The 19252-nt window shown below is 49.0% G+C and overlaps 1 protein-coding gene and 1 long non-coding RNA gene across 4 annotated transcripts in view; one reads left to right on the forward strand and one right to left on the reverse strand.

Annotated features, from left to right (window-relative positions):
* HMG20B (high mobility group 20B) overlaps window positions 1-1320 on the reverse strand; it is a 550570-nt gene extending 549250 nt beyond the window's left edge. The window contains exon 1 of one of the 3 annotated variants that reach the window (XM_077254578.1): window positions 1011-1320. The gene's annotated coding sequence lies outside the window, so the exon portion shown is untranslated. The remainder of the gene's footprint in view (window positions 1-1010) is intronic. The other 2 variants (XM_077254572.1, XM_077254566.1) reach the window with 2 other exon arrangements.
* Window positions 1321-1427: 107 nt separating this feature from the next.
* LOC143766689 (uncharacterized) lies at window positions 1428-14735 on the forward strand. Its single transcript, XR_013213613.1, has 2 exons — window positions 1428-1534; window positions 13538-14735. It is a non-coding gene; the product is annotated as an uncharacterized LOC143766689 (long non-coding RNA).
* The last annotated feature ends 4517 nt before the right edge of the window (window positions 14736-19252 follow it).

Here is a 19252-nt window from a genome sequence, read left to right on the forward strand (position 1 = left end):
CTTATCTTACTGATGGATGAGTCACAGACAGCTCTGCTCAGATAATGCTGCTCCATACATACACACCACATGTCTTCACTCTTCCTCCAGTCCACCATGCCACAGAGCCCACTGTGTTCTGCTCCTCTGTAAACAAGCTGTGCCTCTGATGTAGTAACTGCTGGTGATAGCAGATCACAGGGCAGTCACACACAAAATGGCGCTGCCCTGTGATGCTGCTCTTCATTCTGCCCCAGCGATATTATCCCACCCAAAAGGGGAGGGAAATGGTGATGTCAGCAGTTACTGCCCCAATTTTCCAGCTAACAGTAGAGCTGTTAAGTCTCACTATAGCTGCTTGAGGTTTAAAACGGAAAATGCTCCCCCTAGTGAGATTAGATAGGAAAATATATATTTTTCATATAGAAATGTTTGCAAACATTGCATTACTACATTTTATTTACTATTTTAAGCTTAATTTCACAAAAAAACACTACAAGAAAACTGGTGGCACCTTCCCTTTAATACAGCCATTTTCTGTTACAGAAGGAGAAAATACAACTGTAGGAGCAAATTTCACGCTGAAGTATCCGGTTATAAAACCTTGAAAATGGAAAGCCCAATGCAGTGTGCCACGGCTGAGAGGAAGCAGCACTGCCACCAAAGCATTCCTCAGCACTCACAGGACGCATTCCCACATGGAAGCCACCCCATGAATTACAGAGAGAAGGAAGAAGCGGACACCTGCAAAGCTTTGAGTTCCGCCAGTACTCAGGGAGTCCACATTGGGTTCTGTGCTATGGCGATCTCCTGAGGGGCTAAGCACAGGACCATGCGCCAGCAGCCGCTCATGCAGAATCATAGCCAAGCTGGGGGAGGGAGTACCCCAGACAGCCAAGACAATACCGTGAGACAGAAGCGCTCCTCCGAGCAGCACCGATGCTTCCCATGTCTCCCGTGCCCCGCCTCACAACATGCAATGCATTGCATTCGCTGGCGCAATCACCGATCAGACCCACTAAGAAACTAACCTTCTGGCGTTTGTCTCTCAGCCGTGCTTGAATAACGTCCGTCTCTCTGTTACATTCGGTTGAGGCGAGCGCCCCGTTGCATTGTTCCTGATATCCTTAGGTTGAATGGTGCCCCCTTATATTATGAGCCAGAGGTGAAAGGTGCATGTTGATAGGATAAAGCTGGCAGCTACAGCGCTGTGTCGGAAAAGGCAAGCTTGTGATTGGCAAATGTGTCTGTCGTTCAAAATGACAGTGGGTTAGGTTGTGCTGTGGTTTTTGAACCACCAATCATTAATCAGATTCATCCTAGTGGAAGGGGTTTCTTAAATGGACAAGTAATGCCGGAAATAAACCTGAGGGAGGGACGTGGTGAGAATTCCGTATGGTAAATGCTAGACTGTATTGGCTCCTTCCAGGTGTGACGTCATTTCCGGGGGCGTGTCCTATCGGGAGGGGGCGTGTTCTGAGTTCACATCATGGGCGTATTCTCTATTTGCAAAGGAAAGCAGCATGATAGCTTGTGGACGCCATGGCTCTTGGAGGTTAGTGGTTTGAGGGTGAAAAATGCTACTTGCTGATCGTTATTGGGGGGGAGGCCCTGTGGTGGTCGACTTGTCTGTGCTGGGGGGGCGACCTGTGGTGGGATTTTGGGGGTGCTGCTGGCTATTGTGGGGGGACCCCTGTGGTGGGATTTTGGGGGTGCTGCTGGCTATTGTGAGGGGACCCCTGCGGTGGGATTTTGGGGGGTTCTGCTGGTTATTGTGGGGGGACCCCTGCGGTGGGATTTGGGGGGTTCTGCTGCTGCTGGCTATAGTGGGGGGACCCCTGCGGTGGGATTTGGGGGGGGTTCTGCTGCTGCTGGCTATTGTGGGGGGACCCCTGCGGTGGGATTTTGGGGGGTGCTGCTGCTGGCTATTGTGGGGGGACCCTTCCGGTGGGATTTTGAGGGGTGGTGCTGGCGGCTATTGTGGGGGGACCCCTGCGGTGGGATTTTGGGGGGTGGTGCTGCTGCTGGCTATTGTGGGATTTTGTGGAGGGGGGGACTACTGCTGGCTATTGTGGTGGACCCCTGTGGTAGGCGACCTGCCTGTGTGAGGGGGGCGACCTGCTGCAGGCTATTGGGGGACCCCTGACCTGCTTGTGGGGGGGTGACCTGCTGCAGGCTATTGGGGGTGACCCATTTTAGTGGGGGGCAACCTGCTTGTGGGGGGGTGACCTGCTGATGGCAATTGCGGGGGACCCAGAGGTGTAGCTAGGGTTTCAACTTGGGGGGGGGGGGGGGCGAAACATCTGAGTGGGCCCCTAACCAGCTCACCCTGATTACAGCTACGGTTGCAAACTCTAGTTGTGAATATAGGGGAACCTCAGAATATGACCCTACTGTTATTGAAAATAAATCTATATACAAAAAGGAACATTGACTTTACCGCCATATTGTGACCATATGCAACTTTGATGGTCACAATACTCTGAGTGCCCCTATAACAATAATGCTTAAGTGCCAACTTTACATTTAATAATGTCCCCTAAGTTCCCCCATGTACTGCTCCATTATACACAGTATGGTGAGCTTAAAGCTTCCCTATACACAGTCTAAGGCCCCCACAGCTCCCTTATACACAGTATGATGATTCTATAACTCCCCTATACACCGTATGATGTTCCCACTGCTCCCCTATAGATATGAGCCCAATGCTCCCCTATACACAGCATAATGCTGACAGAACTCCACTATAGAAAGTATAATGCCCCCCAGAGCTCCCCTATATACAGTGTAATGGGCCAACAGCTCCCATATGCACAATATGCCTTCACAGTTTCCTATACACAGTATGATGGGCCGGCAGCTCCCGTCAAACAGTATGAAGTCCCCCACAGTTACCCTGTACACAGTATGATGGGCCCACAGCTTCCTTATACACAGTATGATGGGCCCACAGCTCCTTTATACACAGTATGATGGGCCCACAGCTTCCTTATACACAGTATGATGGGCTTGTAGCTCCCTTATACACAGCATGATGGGCCCACAGCTCCCTTATACACAGTATGATGGGCCCATAGCTCCCGTATACACAGTATGATGGGCCCACAGCTCCCTTATACACAGTGTGATGGACCCACAGCTCCTATATACACAGTATGATGTGTGCACAGCTTCCTTATACACAGTATGATGTGTGCACAGCTTCCTTATACACAGTATGATGGACCCGCAGCTCCCGTATACACAGTATGATGGGCCCGCTGCTCCTGTATACACAGTATGATGGGCCCGCTGCTCCTGTATACACAGTATGATGGGCCCGCAGCTCCCTTATACACAGTATGATGGACCCGCAGCTCCCGTATACACCGTATGATGGCCCGCAGCTCCCGTATACACAGTATGATGGACCCACAGCTCCCATATACACAGTATGATGTGTGCACAGCTTCCTTATACAAAGTATCATGGACTCGCAGCTCCCGTGTACACAGTATGATGGACCCGCAGCTCCCGTATACACAGTATGATGGACCCGCAGCTCCCGTATACACAGTATGATGGACCCGCAGCTCCTGTATACACAGTATGATGGACCCGCAGCTCCCGTATACACAGTATGATGGGCCCGCAGCTCCCGTATACACAGTATGATGGGCCCGCAGCTCCCGTATAAACAGTATGATGGGCCCGCAGCTCCCGTATACACAGTATGATGGGCCCGCAGCTCCCGTATACACAGTATGATGGATCCGCAGCTCCACAGTATAATGGACCCGCAGCTCCCGTATACAGTATGATGGGCCCGCAGCTCCCGTATAAACAGTATGATTGGCCCGCAGCTCCCTTATACACAGTATGATTGGCCCGCAGCTCCCGTATACACAGAATGATAGGCCCGCAGCTCCCGTATACACAGTATGATGGCCCGCAGCTCCCGTATACACAGTATGATGGGCCCGCAGCTCCCGTATACACAGTATGATGGATCCGCAGCTCCCTTATACACAGTATGATGGACCTGCAGCTCCCGTATACACAGTATGATGGACCCGCAGCTCCCTTATACATAGTATGGTGAGCCCACAGCTCCGTTATACACAGTATGATGGGCCTGCAGCTCCCTTATACACAGTATGATGGACCCGCAGCTCCCTTATACATAGTATGATGGACCCGCAGCTCCCGTATACACAGTATGATGGACACGCAGCTCCCGTATACACAGTATGATGGGCCCGCAGCTCCCGTATACACAGTATGATGGATCCGCAGCTCCCTTATACACAGTATGATGGACCTGCAGCTCCCGTATACACAGTATGATGGACCCGCAGCTCCCTTATACATAGTATGGTGAGCCCACAGCTCCCTTATACACAGTATGATGGGCCTGCAGCTCCCTTATACACAGTATGATGGGCCTGCAGCTCCCTTATACACAGTATGATGGACCCGCAGCTCCCTTATACATAGTATGATGGACCCGCAGCTCCCGTATACACAGTATGATGGACACGCAGCTCCCGTATACACAGTATGATGGACCCGCAGCTCCCGTATACACAGTATGATGGACCCGCAGCTCCCGTATACACAGTATGATGGACCCGCAGCTCCCTTATACATAGTATGATGGACCCGCAGCTCCCTTATACACAGTATGATGGGTCCGCAGCTCCCGTATACACAGTATGATGGACCCACAGCTCCCATATACACAGTATGATGTGTGCACAGCTTCCTTATACACAGTATGATGGCCCCTCAGTTCCCTTATACACAGTATGATGGGCCCGCAGATCCCTTATATACAGTATGATGGGCCCACAGCTCCCGTGTACACAGTATGATGGGCCCGCAGCTCCCGTGTACACAGTATGATGGGCCCGCAGCTCCCGTATACACAGTATGATGGGCCCGCAGCTCCCGTATACACAGTATGATGGGCCCGCAGCTCCCGTATACACAGTATGATGGGCCCGCAGCTCCCTTATACACAGTATGATGGGCCCGCAGCTCCCTTATACACAGTATGATGGGCCCGCAGCTCCCTTATACACAGTATGATGGGCCCGCAGCTCCCTTATACACAGTATGATGGGCCCGCAGCTCCCTTATACACAGTATGATGGGCCCGCAGCTCCCTTATACACAGTATGATGGGCCCGCAGCTCCCTTATACACAGTATGATGGGCCCGCAGCTCCCTTATACACAGTATGATGGGCCCGCAGCTCCCTTATACACAGTATGATGGGCCCGCAGCTCCCTTATACACAGTATGATGGGCCCGCAGCTCCCTTATACACAGTATGATGGGCCCGCAGCTCCCTTATACACAGTATGATGGGCCCGCAGCTCCCTTATACACAGTATGATGGGCCCGCAGCTCCCTTATACACAGTATGATGGGCCCGCAGCTCCCTTATACACAGTATGATGGGCCCGCAGCTCCCTTATACACAGTATGATGGGCCCGCAGCTCCCTTATACACAGTATGATGGGCCCGCAGCTCCCTTATACACAGTATGATGGGCCCGCAGCTCCCTTATACACAGTATGATGGGCCCGCAGCTCCCTTATACACAGTATGATGGGCCCGCAGCTCCCTTATACACAGTATGATGGGCCCGCAGCTCCCTTATACACAGTATGATGGGCCCGCAGCTCCCTTATACACAGTATGATGGGCCCGCAGCTCCCTTATACACAGTATGATGGGCCCGCAGCTCCCTTATACACAGTATGATGGGCCCGCAGCTCCCTTATACACAGTATGATGGGCCCGCAGCTCCCTTATACACAGTATGATGGGCCCGCAGCTCCCTTATACACAGTATGATGGGCCCGCAGCTCCCTTATACACAGTATGATGGGCCCGCAGCTCCCTTATACACAGTATGATGGGCCCGCAGCTCCCTTATACACAGTATGATGGGCCCGCAGCTCCCTTATACACAGTATGATGGGCCCGCAGCTCCCTTATACACAGTATGATGGGCCCGCAGCTCCCTTATACACAGTATGATGGGCCCGCAGCTCCCTGTCATGATTTGGATGCCCCAGTCATTTACTCATCCTCCGGCGTATTCACTAATTTGTGGCACTGCTGCAGTGCCGCTGCTCTAACTTGTGAGCACAGCTTCTGACTGGCCAGAAGTTAGAAGCTATGTCACAAGCGCTCAATGTAAGACTATGAGGCTATGTGCACTTGTTGCGGATTTGTGCGGATTTCCCGCGGATTTCCTGTGTTTTTTGTGCAGATTTCACTTGCGGTTTACCACCTGCGGAATCCTATACAGGAGCAGGTGTAAAACGCTGCAGAATCCGCAAATAGAATTGACATGCTGCAGAAAATACAATGCAGCGTTTCTGTGCGGTATTTTTCCGCATCATGGGCACTGCGGATTTGGTTTTCCATAGGTTTACATGGCACTGTAAACCTGATGGAAAACTGCTGCAGATCCGCAGCAGCTAATCCACACCGTGTGCACATAGCCTGAGAGTGCGAAAGAGGCCAGAACGAGGCTCCCACAGACTCACATTGATCAGTGACCTCTGCGCTGCTCCATGAAACACTGGAGCCCCGGACAGGTAACAAACTGCAGGAGACGGAGTCGAGTGGAGACAAAAACAGATGAAAACGCCAGAAGGTGAGTATCAGACAGAGGGCAGGGGACGGGGATTGTCAGCACCGCTCCAGCAATGAAAATATGATGCAGCTCTTGGTTACTGTATGCGGGCTCCTTAGGGTACCGTCACACTAAGCGACGCTGCAGCGATAGCGACAGCGATGCCGATCGCTGCAGCGTCGCTGTGTGGTCGCTGGAGAGCTGTCACACAGACCGCTCTCCAGCGACCAACGATGCCGAGGTCCCCGGGTAACCAGGGTAAACATCGGGTTGCTAAGCGCAGGGCCGCGCTTAGTAACCCGATGTTTACCCTGGTTACCAGCGTAAAATGTAAGTACATACTTACATGCGTCCCCCGGCGTCCGCTTCCTGTAATGACTGAGCGCCGGCAGTAGCAGGGCACAGCGGTGACGTCACCGCTGTGCTGTGCTTTCACTTTCAATTTGCGGCGCTCAGTCAGTGTGGGAAGCGGACGCCGGGGGAAGCATGTGAGTATGTAGTGTTTGTTTTTTTTTTACATTTTACGCTGGTAACCAGGGTAAACATCGGGTTACTAAGCGCGGCCCTGCGCTTAGTAACCCGATGTTTACCCTGGTTACCAGCGTAAAATGTCGCTGGTATGGTTGCTTTTGCTGTCAAACACGGCGATACACGGCGACCTAGCGACCAAATAAAGTGCAGACCTTCTAGCAGCGACCAGCAATTTCACAGCGGGATCTAGATCGCTGCTGCGTGTCAAATACAGCGATATCGCTACCTAGGACGCTGCAACGTCACAGATCGCTGGCGACGTTGCTTAGTGTGACGGTACCTTTAGACTAATACTCATAAAAGACCCAGGTGGTACGTATCAATAGCCCCCTAACCCCCCCTCCATCTCCAGCCTCCCCAGACAGCAAATATTACATGATGGAACACATATAATATCATAACAAAACATTATAATAGTCAGCCCCCAGTGACCTGTCTCCCCTCCCCCACTTCAGCCCCAATACCCCATCAACTCACATCCACCACTCAGTGCCCTGTCCCACCTCACCCACCTTCTGCACTCACAACCCCCAAATGGTCTCACATTCACCCCCCAGTGCCCTGTCCCCCCTCACCCACTTTCAGCCCCCACAATACCCCAACGGTCTCACAGTGACATACCTGAATTTAATAACCCTAATAAGTCCCATCCCCACTTACTGATAAAGTTTGCACTGCAGGCAGGACCAGGAAGTGTGAGTGAAATGCAAGGTGTGGGCACTAGGACCCAGCGTGCCTGAGCCAATCCCAGCGTGCACAGAGTGAAGAAAACTGCAGTTGGGGAAAAGCTTCATCATCAGGTCAGACGGGCGAAACCATTCACTGCAGGAGGGAGACTCTGCAGCCGGCCACTGTGCTAATAGCCAGCGTGCAGCTTGTCAGATGGGAGCAGACATTATACTGCTCTGCTCCTATTCCGTGTTCTACCTCAGCACAGAAGTGGCCCTGCCCTGGCTCCCGGTGGGCCCCTTCATGTGACAGGGCCCGGGGCGATGGCCCCCTCTGCCCCCCCAGTAGCTACGCTACTGGGGGGACCCCTTTTAGTGAGGGTGACCTGCTTATGGTTGGGTTTGGGGAGGCGACCTGCTTGTGGCGGGACCCCTTTTAGTGGGGGCGACCTGCTTGTGGAGGGGTGACCTGCTGATGGCTATTGATGGGCCCCTGTTGTGGGGTTTAGGAGTGACCTGCTGGCTATTGGGGGGGGGACCCCTGTGGTGGGGTTTGGAGGTGACGTGCTGCTTACGGGGTGGACCCCTTTTAGTGGGGGTTACCTGCTGCTGGCTGTTGGGGGGACCCTTGTGGTGGGGTTTGAGGGCGACATGCTTGTGGTCGGGTTTTGGGAGGGAGTGACGTGCTGTCTATTGGGGGGACCCTTGTGGTTTGAAGTGGGGGGCGACCTGCTTGTGGGGGGGGGGGCGACCTGCTTGTGGGGGGGGGGGACCCCTGTGATGGGATGTGGAGATGCGTCCTGCATGTGAGGGGTCACCTGCTGCAGGCTATTGGGGGACCCCTGTGGTGAGATTTGAGGGCGACCTGCTTGTGGGGTGCGACCTGCTTGTCATGGAATGTGGGGAGGCGACCTGCTTGTCGTGGAATGTGGGGAGGCGACCTGCTTGTCGTGGAATGTGGGGAGGCAACCTGCTGGTCGTGGAATGTGGGGAGGCGATCTGCTGCTGGCTATTGGGGGGGGGGGGGGGGATCCCGTAGTGGGATTTGGGGACGACCTGCTGCTTTCGGATGAAACCCTTTTATTGGGGGGTGACCTGCTGCTTACTGGGGATCCCTTTTATTGGGGGGCAACCTGCTTATGGGTTGGATTTGGGGGGGCTGATGAGGGTTTAAGCTGGGTGGGGGGTGGACATCCGAAGGGGGGGGGGGTGCTGGGTGGGGGGGTCCGCGTCCGATGGGGGTTGGACGTCCGATGGGGGTTGGACGTCCGATCAGGGTTTGTGCTGGGTGGGGAGTCCGCATCTGGGGGTTTGTGCTGGGTGGGGAGTCCGCATCTGGGGGTTTGTGCTGGGTGGGGAGTCCGCATCTGGGGGTTTGTGCTGGGTGGGGGGTCCGCATCTGGGGGTTTGTGCTGGGTGGGGGGTCCACATCTGGGGGTTTGTGCTGCGTGGGGGAGTCTGCGTCCGATGGGGGTTTGTGGAGGTTGGACGTCCGATGGGGGTTGGACGTCCGATAGGGGGTTAAGCTGGGGTGGCGTTTGATGGGGGGGAGTCTGATGGGATTTATGGTTGGGGAATGGGGCATCATATTTGGATTTACGCTTGAGGGGAGGGAATTTCTGATGGGCTTTGGATTTATGCTGTGGGGTCCGCTGGTTAATGTGACGTGGAGGTTTCTGACTGGGGGAGCGAGGTTATGCTGTGTGGCCCTCTGGTTGATGTGGGGGGGGCTAATGCTTCATTGGGGTACACGAAAAAAACATGGGTGTAAGCTGCTTATGCTATGCAAAAAACGAAAAATTAGGTATTTCCCTGTAGAGTAGGCTACACCACCAACTGGCACGAAGCTAATCCATTTTAGCTTAACCCCTTAAGCCCCGAGGGTGGTTTGCACGTTAATGACCGGGCCAATTTTTACAATTCTGACCACTGTCCCTTTATGAGGTTATAACTCTGGAACGCTTCAACGGATCTTGGCGATTCTGACACTGTTTTCTCGTGACATATTGTACTTCATGTTAGTGGTAAAATTTATTCGATATAACTTATGTTTATTTGTGAAAAAAATGGAAATTTGGCAAAAATTTTGAAAATGGCACAATTTTCCAACTTTGAATTTTTATGCCCTTAAATCACAGAGATACGTCACGCAAAATACTTAATAAGTAACATTTGCCACATGTCTACTTTACATCAGCACAATTTTGGAACCAAATTTTTTTTTTGTTAGGGAGTTATAAGGGTTAAAAGTTGACCAGCAATTTCTCATTTTTACAACACCATTTTTTTTTAGGGACCACATCTCATTTGAAGTCATTTTGAGGGGTCTATATGATAGAAAATACCCAAGTGTGACACCATTCTAAAAACTGCACCCCTCAAGGTGCTCAAAACCACATTCAAGAAGTTTATTAACCCTTCAGGTGTTTCACAGGAATTTTTGGAATGTTTAAATAAAAATGAACATTTAACTTTTTTTCACACAAAATTTACTTCAGCTCCAATTTGTTTTATTTTACCAAGGGTAACAGGAGAAAATGGACCCCAAAAGATGTTGTACTATTTGTCCTGAGTACGCCGATACCCCATATGTGGGGGTAAACCACTTTTTGGGCACATGACAGAGCTCGGAAGCGAAGGAGCGCCATTTGACTTTTCAATGGAAAATTGACTGGAATTGAGATGGGACGCCATGTTGCGTTTGGAGAGCCCCTGATGTGCCTAAACATTGAAACCCCCCACAAGTGACACCATTTTGGAAAGTAGACCCTTTAAGGAACTTATCTAGATGTGTGGTGAGCACTTTGACCCAACAAGTGCTTCACAGAAGTTTATAATGCAGAACCATAAAAATAAAAAATCATATTTTTTCACAAAAATGATCTTTTCGCCCCCAATTTTTTATTTTCCCAAGGGTAAGAGAAGAAATTAGACCACAAAAGTTGTTGTTCAATTTGTCCTGAGTACAACGATACCCCATATGTGTGGGTAAACCACTGTTTGGACGCATAGCAGAGCTCGGAAGGGAAGGAGCGCCATTTGACTTTTCAATGCAAAATTTACTGGAATTGAGATGGGACACCATGTCGCGTTTGGAGAGCCCCTGATGTGCCTAAACATTAAAACCCCCCACAAGTGACACCATTTTGGAAAGTAGACCCCCTAAGGAACTTATCTTGATGTGTTTTGAGAGCTTTGAACCCCCAAGTGTTTCACTACAGTTTATAACGCAGAGCCGTGAAACTAAAAATTATTATTTTTTTTTTTTCAGAAAAATGATTTTTTAGCCCCCAGTTTTATATTTTCACAAGGTTAACAGGATAAGTTGGACCCCAAAAGTTGTTGTCCAATTTGTCCTGAGTACGCTGATACCCCATATGTGGGGGAAAACCACTGTTTGGGCGCATGGCAGAGCTCGGAAGGGAAGGAGCGCCATTTGGAATGCAGACTTAGATGGATTGGTCTGCAGGTGTCATGTTGCATTTGCAGAGCCCCTGATGTACCCAAACAGTATAAACCCCCCACAAGTAACCCCATATTGGAAACTAGACCTCCCAAGGAACTTATCTAGATGTGTTGTGAGAACTTTGAACCCCCAAGTGTTTCACTACAGCTTACAACGCAGTGCCGTGAAAATAAAAAATCCTTTTTTTTCCCACAAAAATGATTTTTAGCCCCCCAAATTTTTATTTTCCCAGAGATAACAAGAGAACTTGGACCCCAAAAGTTGTTGTCCAAATTGTCCCGAGTATGCTGATGCTCCATATGTTGGGGTAAACCCCTGTTTGGGCGCACGGGAGAGCTCGGAAGGGAAGGAGCACTGTTTTACTTTTTCAACGCAGAATTGGCTGGAATTGAGATCGGACGCCATGTCGCGTTTGGAGAGCCCCTGATGTGCCTGAACAGTGGAAACTCCCCAAATCTACCTGAAACCAATCCAAACACACCCCTAACCCTAATCCCAACTGTAACCCTAACCACACCCCTAACCCTGACACATCCCTAATTCTAATCCCAACCGTAAATGTAATCCTAACCCTAACTTTAGCCCCAACCCTAACTTTATCCCCAACCCTAAATTTAGCCCCAACCCTATCCCTAACTTTAGCCCCACCCTAACTTTAGCTCCAACCCTAGCCCCAACCCTAACCCTAACCCTAGCCCTAACCCTATCCCTAACCCTAATGGGAAAATGGAAATAAATACATTTTTTTTTATTTTATTATTTTTCCCTAACTAAGGGGGTGATGAAGGGGGGTGTGATTTACTATTATAGCGTTTTTTATATCGGATTTTTATGATTGGCAGCTGTCACACACTAAAATACGCTTTTTATAGCAAAAAAGTTTTTGCGTCTCCACATTTTGAGACCTATCATTTTTCCGTATTTTGGTCCACAGAGTCATGTGAGGTCTTGTTTTTTGCGGGACGAGTTGACGTTTTTATTGGTAACATTTTCGGACATGTGACAGTTTTTGATCACTTTTCATTCCGATTTTTGTGAGGCAGAATGACCAAAAACCAGCTATTCATGAATTTCTTTTGGGGGAGGCGTTTATACAGTTCCACGTTTGGTAAAATTGATAAAGCAGTTTTATTCGTCGGGTCAGTACGATTACAGCGATATCTCATTTATATCATTTTTTTTATATTTTGGCGCTTTTATACGATAAAAGCTATTTTATAGAAAAAATAATTATTTTGGCATCGCTTTATTCTGAGGACTATAACTTTTTTATTTTTTTGGTTATGATGCTATATGGCGGCTCGTTTTTTGCGGGACAAGATGACGTTTTCAGCGGTACCATGGTTATTTATATTCGTCTTTTTGATCACGTGTTATTTCACTTTTTGTTCGGCGGTATGATAATAAAGCGTTGTTTTTTTGGCTCGTTTTTTTTTTTTTTTCTTATGGTGTTCACTGAAGGGGTTAACTAGTGCAACAGTTTTATAGGTTGGGTCGTTACGGACGCGGCGATACTAAATATGTGTACTTTTATTGGGTTTTTTTGGTTTTTTTAGATAAAGAAATGTATTTATGGGAATAATATTTTTTTTTTTTCTTCTTTATTTAGGAATTTTATTTTTTTTTTTACACATGTGGAATTTTTTTTTTTTTTACTTTGTCCCAGGGGGGGGACATCACAGATCGCCGATCTGATAGTTTGCATAGCACTCTATCAGATCGGCGCTCTCACTCACATCGCTGCAGGCTGCAGCTTTCATCTGCAGCCTGATCCGGACCCGGAAGTACTCCCTGCAGGACCCGGAAGTACTCCCTGCAGGACCCGGATGCAGCCCCGTGGCCATTTTGGATCCGGGGCCTGCAGGGAGGAGACGCTCGGTACAAGGTGAGTACATTCCCTTGTACCAATCGTCTCAGGGAAGCACGCAGGGAGCCCCCTCCCTGCGCGATGCTTCCCTGTACCTCCGGTACACCGCGATCATGTTTGATCGCGGTGTGCCGGGGGCGGTCCGTGACCGCTCCTGGCACATAGTGCCGGATGTCAGCTGCGATAGGCAATGACGTACTATCCCGTCACTGGGAATTAAGTCCCAGGTCACCTTGACGGGATAGTACGTCATATGGGATTAAGGGGTTAATGTCAGTTGGAGGCAGACATGGGTCTGGACCGCCCAGCCCACTTTCTGACTTAGGTTTTGGGGGGGGGGTTTATTAACGATTTTCCTTTTTCTTATTAATTTATTTTTATTTTTTTTCAGATACGGCTTTTGAGGGCGACAGTGGAATTGTCACTCTAATCTCCCACCTAGTATTGTCACTACCGTATCATCTAGGCCCTAACACATCAAGAGTGTTTGTGGTTTCCCAGAGGATGGTCCATGCCACGAATCCCCCTATCCTCTCGCCCCCCCAGAGCCAGATAGAGTAGGGAGGGAAGATGAATCCGTTATGTGCCAGCCGCCGAAATGTCTGCGTCCAGGTTATTCCATGCCCATCTTCATCATCGGTCTGCGAAGAATGATTTGTGATCTTCAGGACAGGTATATCCTACCAGGCAGTGAGGGGGCTACTTTAAAAAAAAAAAAAAAAAAAAAAAATGGAAAGGACAGGGCAAATATGTCCTAGTTTTCCCCTGAGCAATATGGACGTCTCCTGGGGAAACCTTCCTATTCATGCAGCCTCCATGTTTTCCAGGGGCTCCTGTGACCCTGCTTTTAAAATATCCAGGCTTCGGTCTAGGCCTTCTCTGGTGGCCGGTCCACACCGCCCGTGCCCTGAACAATCATGCACGCCAACTTCCTAGTGCGTCCTACTCTGCGCCTATCAGTTTGAGTACTTTTCTTCTGCAACAGAGGACTAAAGTCTGCCTCCCAAGAGATCTGCTGTTTAATTTTGGTGGTTTTGGAAATGTTCTGTCCAAAAGAACGACGGGACAACTCTCCGACCCGCCAGGAAAAGACGAGACCTTCCTTTAGACCAGCCCTCTCCTGGCATCCATGAACCCTCCAGCACTGGTCTGCTAGGCCTGGATCTAGCAGACTCTCTTCGACATGATGGGGCGTTCCCACCTTGGATGTTTCTCAGGGTCGGCTGCCGTGTCCTTCACAATTCAAGGCCGGTATTATGATCTCTGGTCCAGGACACCGAAACCTCAGACACCGGAGGCCAGCCTGGGGGGTGCAGAGCCACATACCAAACCGACAGTCCGGCCCGCATGCACCAACAGCATATTACAGTTTTACAATACTTTAGAAATGCATAAAATGAAACAAGCAAAGGCATAAAGTTATTCGATGCAAAAAAAATGCAGTTTTATAAAATTAGAAATGTTTCTATATCTAATCTTAAAATGATATTTATCCAGTGTTTCTATAAGTAAAAGTCTGAGATTTCTGTGGGAAATGGTAATTTGTTCCTCTTAAACCAGTTCTGAATGTAAATAAAACATTGCTCTGATTAAGTCTCCACATTGTATTTTAGCCTTTCATTTCATGTGTAGGGCAGAACAAGCTCATGATGTATCTGTGTAACATATGTAAGGTGCTATAATAACAGCCTTAGGCTGGTTTCACACCAGCGTTCGGCAGGGCTGCGGATGGCAGCCTTCGTCCTCCGTTAAGGCTACTTTCACATTAGCGTCGTGTGACGCACCTCTCAATGCATCGTTTTGTAGAAAAAACGCATCCTGCAAAGTTGCCCACCGGATGCGTTTTTTTTTTCTCCATAGTTATTTTTTTATAGTTATTTATTTATGTTTATAGTTAGTTATAGTTTTTCTCCACATTAGCTACACGTCGCATCCGTCGTGCGTCGTGTTTTGGCGGACCGTCGGCACAAAAAAACGTTCCATGTAACGTTTCTCTCTAGTCACCTTCCACGACGGCATACGGAGGTTGCCTCTTTGCCCTAATGGGGAACAGGAAATGGAGAGGTTAAAAGGCCCTCCCACCTCCCTCTCACCAGTGTCTTTCCTGTTCCCCATGGGACAGGAGAGGTTTACTTTTGTATGCAGTGGTGGCCGGTGACTGCTGCATGTAACAAGCGCTGGCTTGAATGTAACCGGGCAGCATGGGGTCGTATCTTACTTCCCTCTCATGCTGCTCCCGTCGCGCCGCGCTGCGGTGTCCTCGGGACCTGTTCCTAGCCTTCCCGCGACCGTGAGGGCAAAGCAGGCTAGCGTTCCTGACCGGAGTCCTCCTGGAGCTCTCCGGTCTCCCTTTCCCCTCCACATGCCGCTGGCAACCCGGAAGTGATCGCGCGCGTCACTTCCGGTCTTTTCTGCGCTCCCTGGAGGCACTTCCGCCGGCGGTGTCTCGTGCAGGACGGCGTCCTCCACGCTGGACCATGGAGGGGAGGAGGAAGTGGTGTTTCCACATCGCTGGGGGCAGGAGCATACCGCTGGTATGCCCGGCTTAGACTTGCATTACCATGGAAGTGCCCACTTCTGCCCACCAATGAGATTCACATTTTCCATTCACATCCGGTATTTAGACCCATCCTTTTCCATGTATTAGCCACGCCCCCATAGAGGAAGCATTAGCGAAACGGCGCTGTCGGGGTGAGAGCACGCACTTCACTTAGGACCTCATTCATTGCCAGGTATGATTACAGGTTTTTCTATATTACTTTATGGAACAAACTGGATTTTTTGCTGACATAACTTTGTAGTAGCACATTTGTGTGCCATATATTTGCACTAAGCACTTAGCACTTTAGATTAATGATCATAGTGCGGCCATTTCACAGTGACACACGTGTACACCAGGTCTTTATATTGGACACTCAGCACCTTATGCAAGATGCATTATACACTCAGCACTTTATGCTAGATTTATAATTTTATCATGGCACACTGTGTACATTAGGTACTTGCATAGAATATCCAGCATTCCATAATTATTTACTAATTAAATTACATATATATACAAATTGCACTAGTACACTTCAGATCTTATATTTATTTATTGGCACTTTATGTAGCAATTTTTGCACATTTTTTGTATATATTTGTATTAGATATTTATTACTGGCACTTTATGTAGCAGTTTTTTGCACATAGCTAATCATATTTAGCAGTCCAGAAGTATGTTTTCCCAAGGTATTAATTTCCTATACATACCTGGTTCGGTATATATACATTGACTTTTCAGGAGTCCGGATTTGTGTGCTCTGTCTTGTGTGGTTCATATAACTTTTTTATGTGTTTTTAATTATTTTCTCAATAAAATTACAATTATTTTAATATTTTGCTGTTTCGTCTTTCTACTCCGTATTCAGGTAGTAGTGTGTATTTATTACAGTTTTTGACGTGTTGCAAAAAAATTTTTTCTTCTAAGACTGTGTTTAATATATGGTATAAAGCCTGCCAGAAAACGTCGCAGGTAAGACTATCCTGTCATGGAGAGCACTACCTGCCCTGCGCTTGCAGAGCCCAGCGCTGCCCCTGCCACAGTAAGTGCCGCAGGGACAGGGGTCCTTAGTAATTTGGGGATATTCTTTAGTCACTCTCTCTCCCCTCTCATTTCAGGGAGAATGGTCTGCCCCCAAAACTACTACAAAAAAGAAGTGTGCCATCTGTAACATTAAGCTGCCACCTTTATGGGAGAAAAAACTTTTGCAGGACCTGTACTGACAAGGTTGTCAGGGCAGAGCAACCTTCTTTACTAGAAGAAATCCGCTCTTTGGTCAAGCAAGAGGTTCAATCCTCCCTAGCAGCCTTTACCCCCACCCCCACCCCCTCCGCCACCCTCTCCAGCTAAAAAAAGGAAAATCCAGGAGGTGGATTCTGAATCGGAGTCAGACCTCTCCTATACCTCATCCTCAGGTCGACGGGAAGAACCTACGTCCCCTATAACATCTGAAGCTATAAAGTATCTTTTCTCTTCAGACTGGATTGAGGACTTAGTAGCTGCTGTACGCAGTACTATGGGGCTGGAGGAGGAGCCAGAACCACAGTCCATACAGGACCAGATGTTTGGTGGCATAACCAAGGGTAAACGGGTAGGGTTTCCAATCCACTCGAACATATCGGATATGATTGACCAGGAATGGGAGCTACCTGAAAAACGTCTCAGTACTCCATCCAAGATGAAGCATAGATTCCCCTTAGAGGGGGATTTAGCCAAATGGGATATCCCTAAAGTTGACTCTCAGGTAGCAAGAGTGGCCAAAAGAACGGGTCTTCCATTCGAAGACTCGTCACAGTTAAAGGATCCAATGGACAGGAAAATAGAAAGTCTGTTGAAGAAATCGTGGGAGACCTCCACGGTAGCCCTCAAAGCCAATATTGCTTCAACATGTGTGGCTAGAGCGCTTTTCCGCTGGATAGGTGAACTAGAGTCTCACATATCCCAGGGCACGTCCAGAGCTGAAATGTTGGACTCTCTACCCAGTCTCCTTAGAGCCACGGGCTTCCTAGCGGATTCCTCTATGGAAACTATCTGAATTGCTGCTAGGTCATTGGTGCAGACTAACTCAGCTAGAAGGGCGCTGTGGTTAAAAATGTGGTCTGGTGATATCACCTCCAAGGCCAAATTGTGCGCCATACCATTTAAAGGTAACTACGTCTTCGGACCTTCTCTAGATGACATCTTGGAGAAAGCAACCGATAAAAAGAAAGCCCTCCCAGAACAGAAAACTCCCAAAAAGAAGTTTTTTCGTCCCTTTCAGGCCCAAACCTATCAAAGAGGGAAAGGCAAGTCCGGGAGGTGGAGTTTCCCGAAGGGAGGGGGGAGAAACATCCTTATCCCTCAGCAACAGCAGCCGCAGTCTCAACAGGAGAAGCGGTGACTTCGACCCAGTGGGGGGGAGACTTTCAAAATTTGTTTCCCAGTGGCAAAATATCACCAATTGTCCCTGGGTCCTCAATGTCATCAAAGAGGGTCTCCTAATAGAATTCATTTCTCCCCCCCCCCCCTCCCACGGGGTCTAAAAGTCACCTCCCTTCACTCCCTGAAAGACCAGTCCATTTTGGAGTCTGGTCTCAAGGCCCTAAAAATGTCAAATGCGATATCCCAGGTACCGGAATCGGAGAGGGATCGGGGGCATTACTTTCGTCTATTTCTGGTTCCCAAACCATCGGGCGAGTCCCGTATTATTATAAATCTGAAGGGTCTCAATCGCCATATCAAGTACCGAAGATTCAAGATGGAATCGGTAAAAAATGCCATTCCCTTGATAGGTCTGCACTCCTTCATGGCCACTCTCGATCTGAAAGATGCCTATTTCCACATCCCCATTCACCAGAGACATCGCCAATATCTCAAATTTGCTGTACAGTCGGGACATCTGATAGAACACTATCAATTCAACGTTCTCCCATTTGGAATTTCCTCTGCTCCAAGAGTTATTTCCAAAATAATGGGGGAAGTAGTCTCCTTTATCCGGAGGCAAGGCGTCTGTATAGTGCCACATCTAGACAACCTTTTGTTAGTGGCCCCTACCAAACAAGCCCTGGAGTCTCATGTATCCAAGACTCTCGATATTCTGACATCTCTGGGATGGGTGCCGAATCTGAAGAAATCTCACCTACGACCCTCCAAATGCAGGAAATTCCTGGGAGTTCTTCTGGACTCTGCAAGACAAATGACCTTCCTCCCATTGGAACATCCTCTAACCCTACTATCAAAGGTCAAGACATTCAGGGACACCAGATCCCCTACGATCAGAGAGGGCATGTCTCTTCTAGGATCGATGACAGCCTGCATCCAATCGGTACCATGGGCACAGGCCCATTCCAGAATTCTTCAGGCACATATCCTGCAGAATTGGGATGGTCATCCCAGTTCTTTGAACAAAAAGTTGTACACACCAGGTCGTGTCAAAGCCTCCCTGGCGTGGTGGATGTCCCCAAAAAATTTACAAAAAGGAGTCAGTTGGGCGCAAGTCCCACTGACCACGGTTACAACAGATGCCAGCAAAAGAGGCTGGGGGGCCATGATAAATCACACCCCTTTCCAAGGTCTCTGGGACCA

This window comes from Ranitomeya variabilis, chromosome 1 (genome assembly GCF_051348905.1).
Source record: "Ranitomeya variabilis isolate aRanVar5 chromosome 1, aRanVar5.hap1, whole genome shotgun sequence".
Classification (NCBI taxonomy): Eukaryota; Metazoa; Chordata; class Amphibia; order Anura; family Dendrobatidae; genus Ranitomeya; species Ranitomeya variabilis.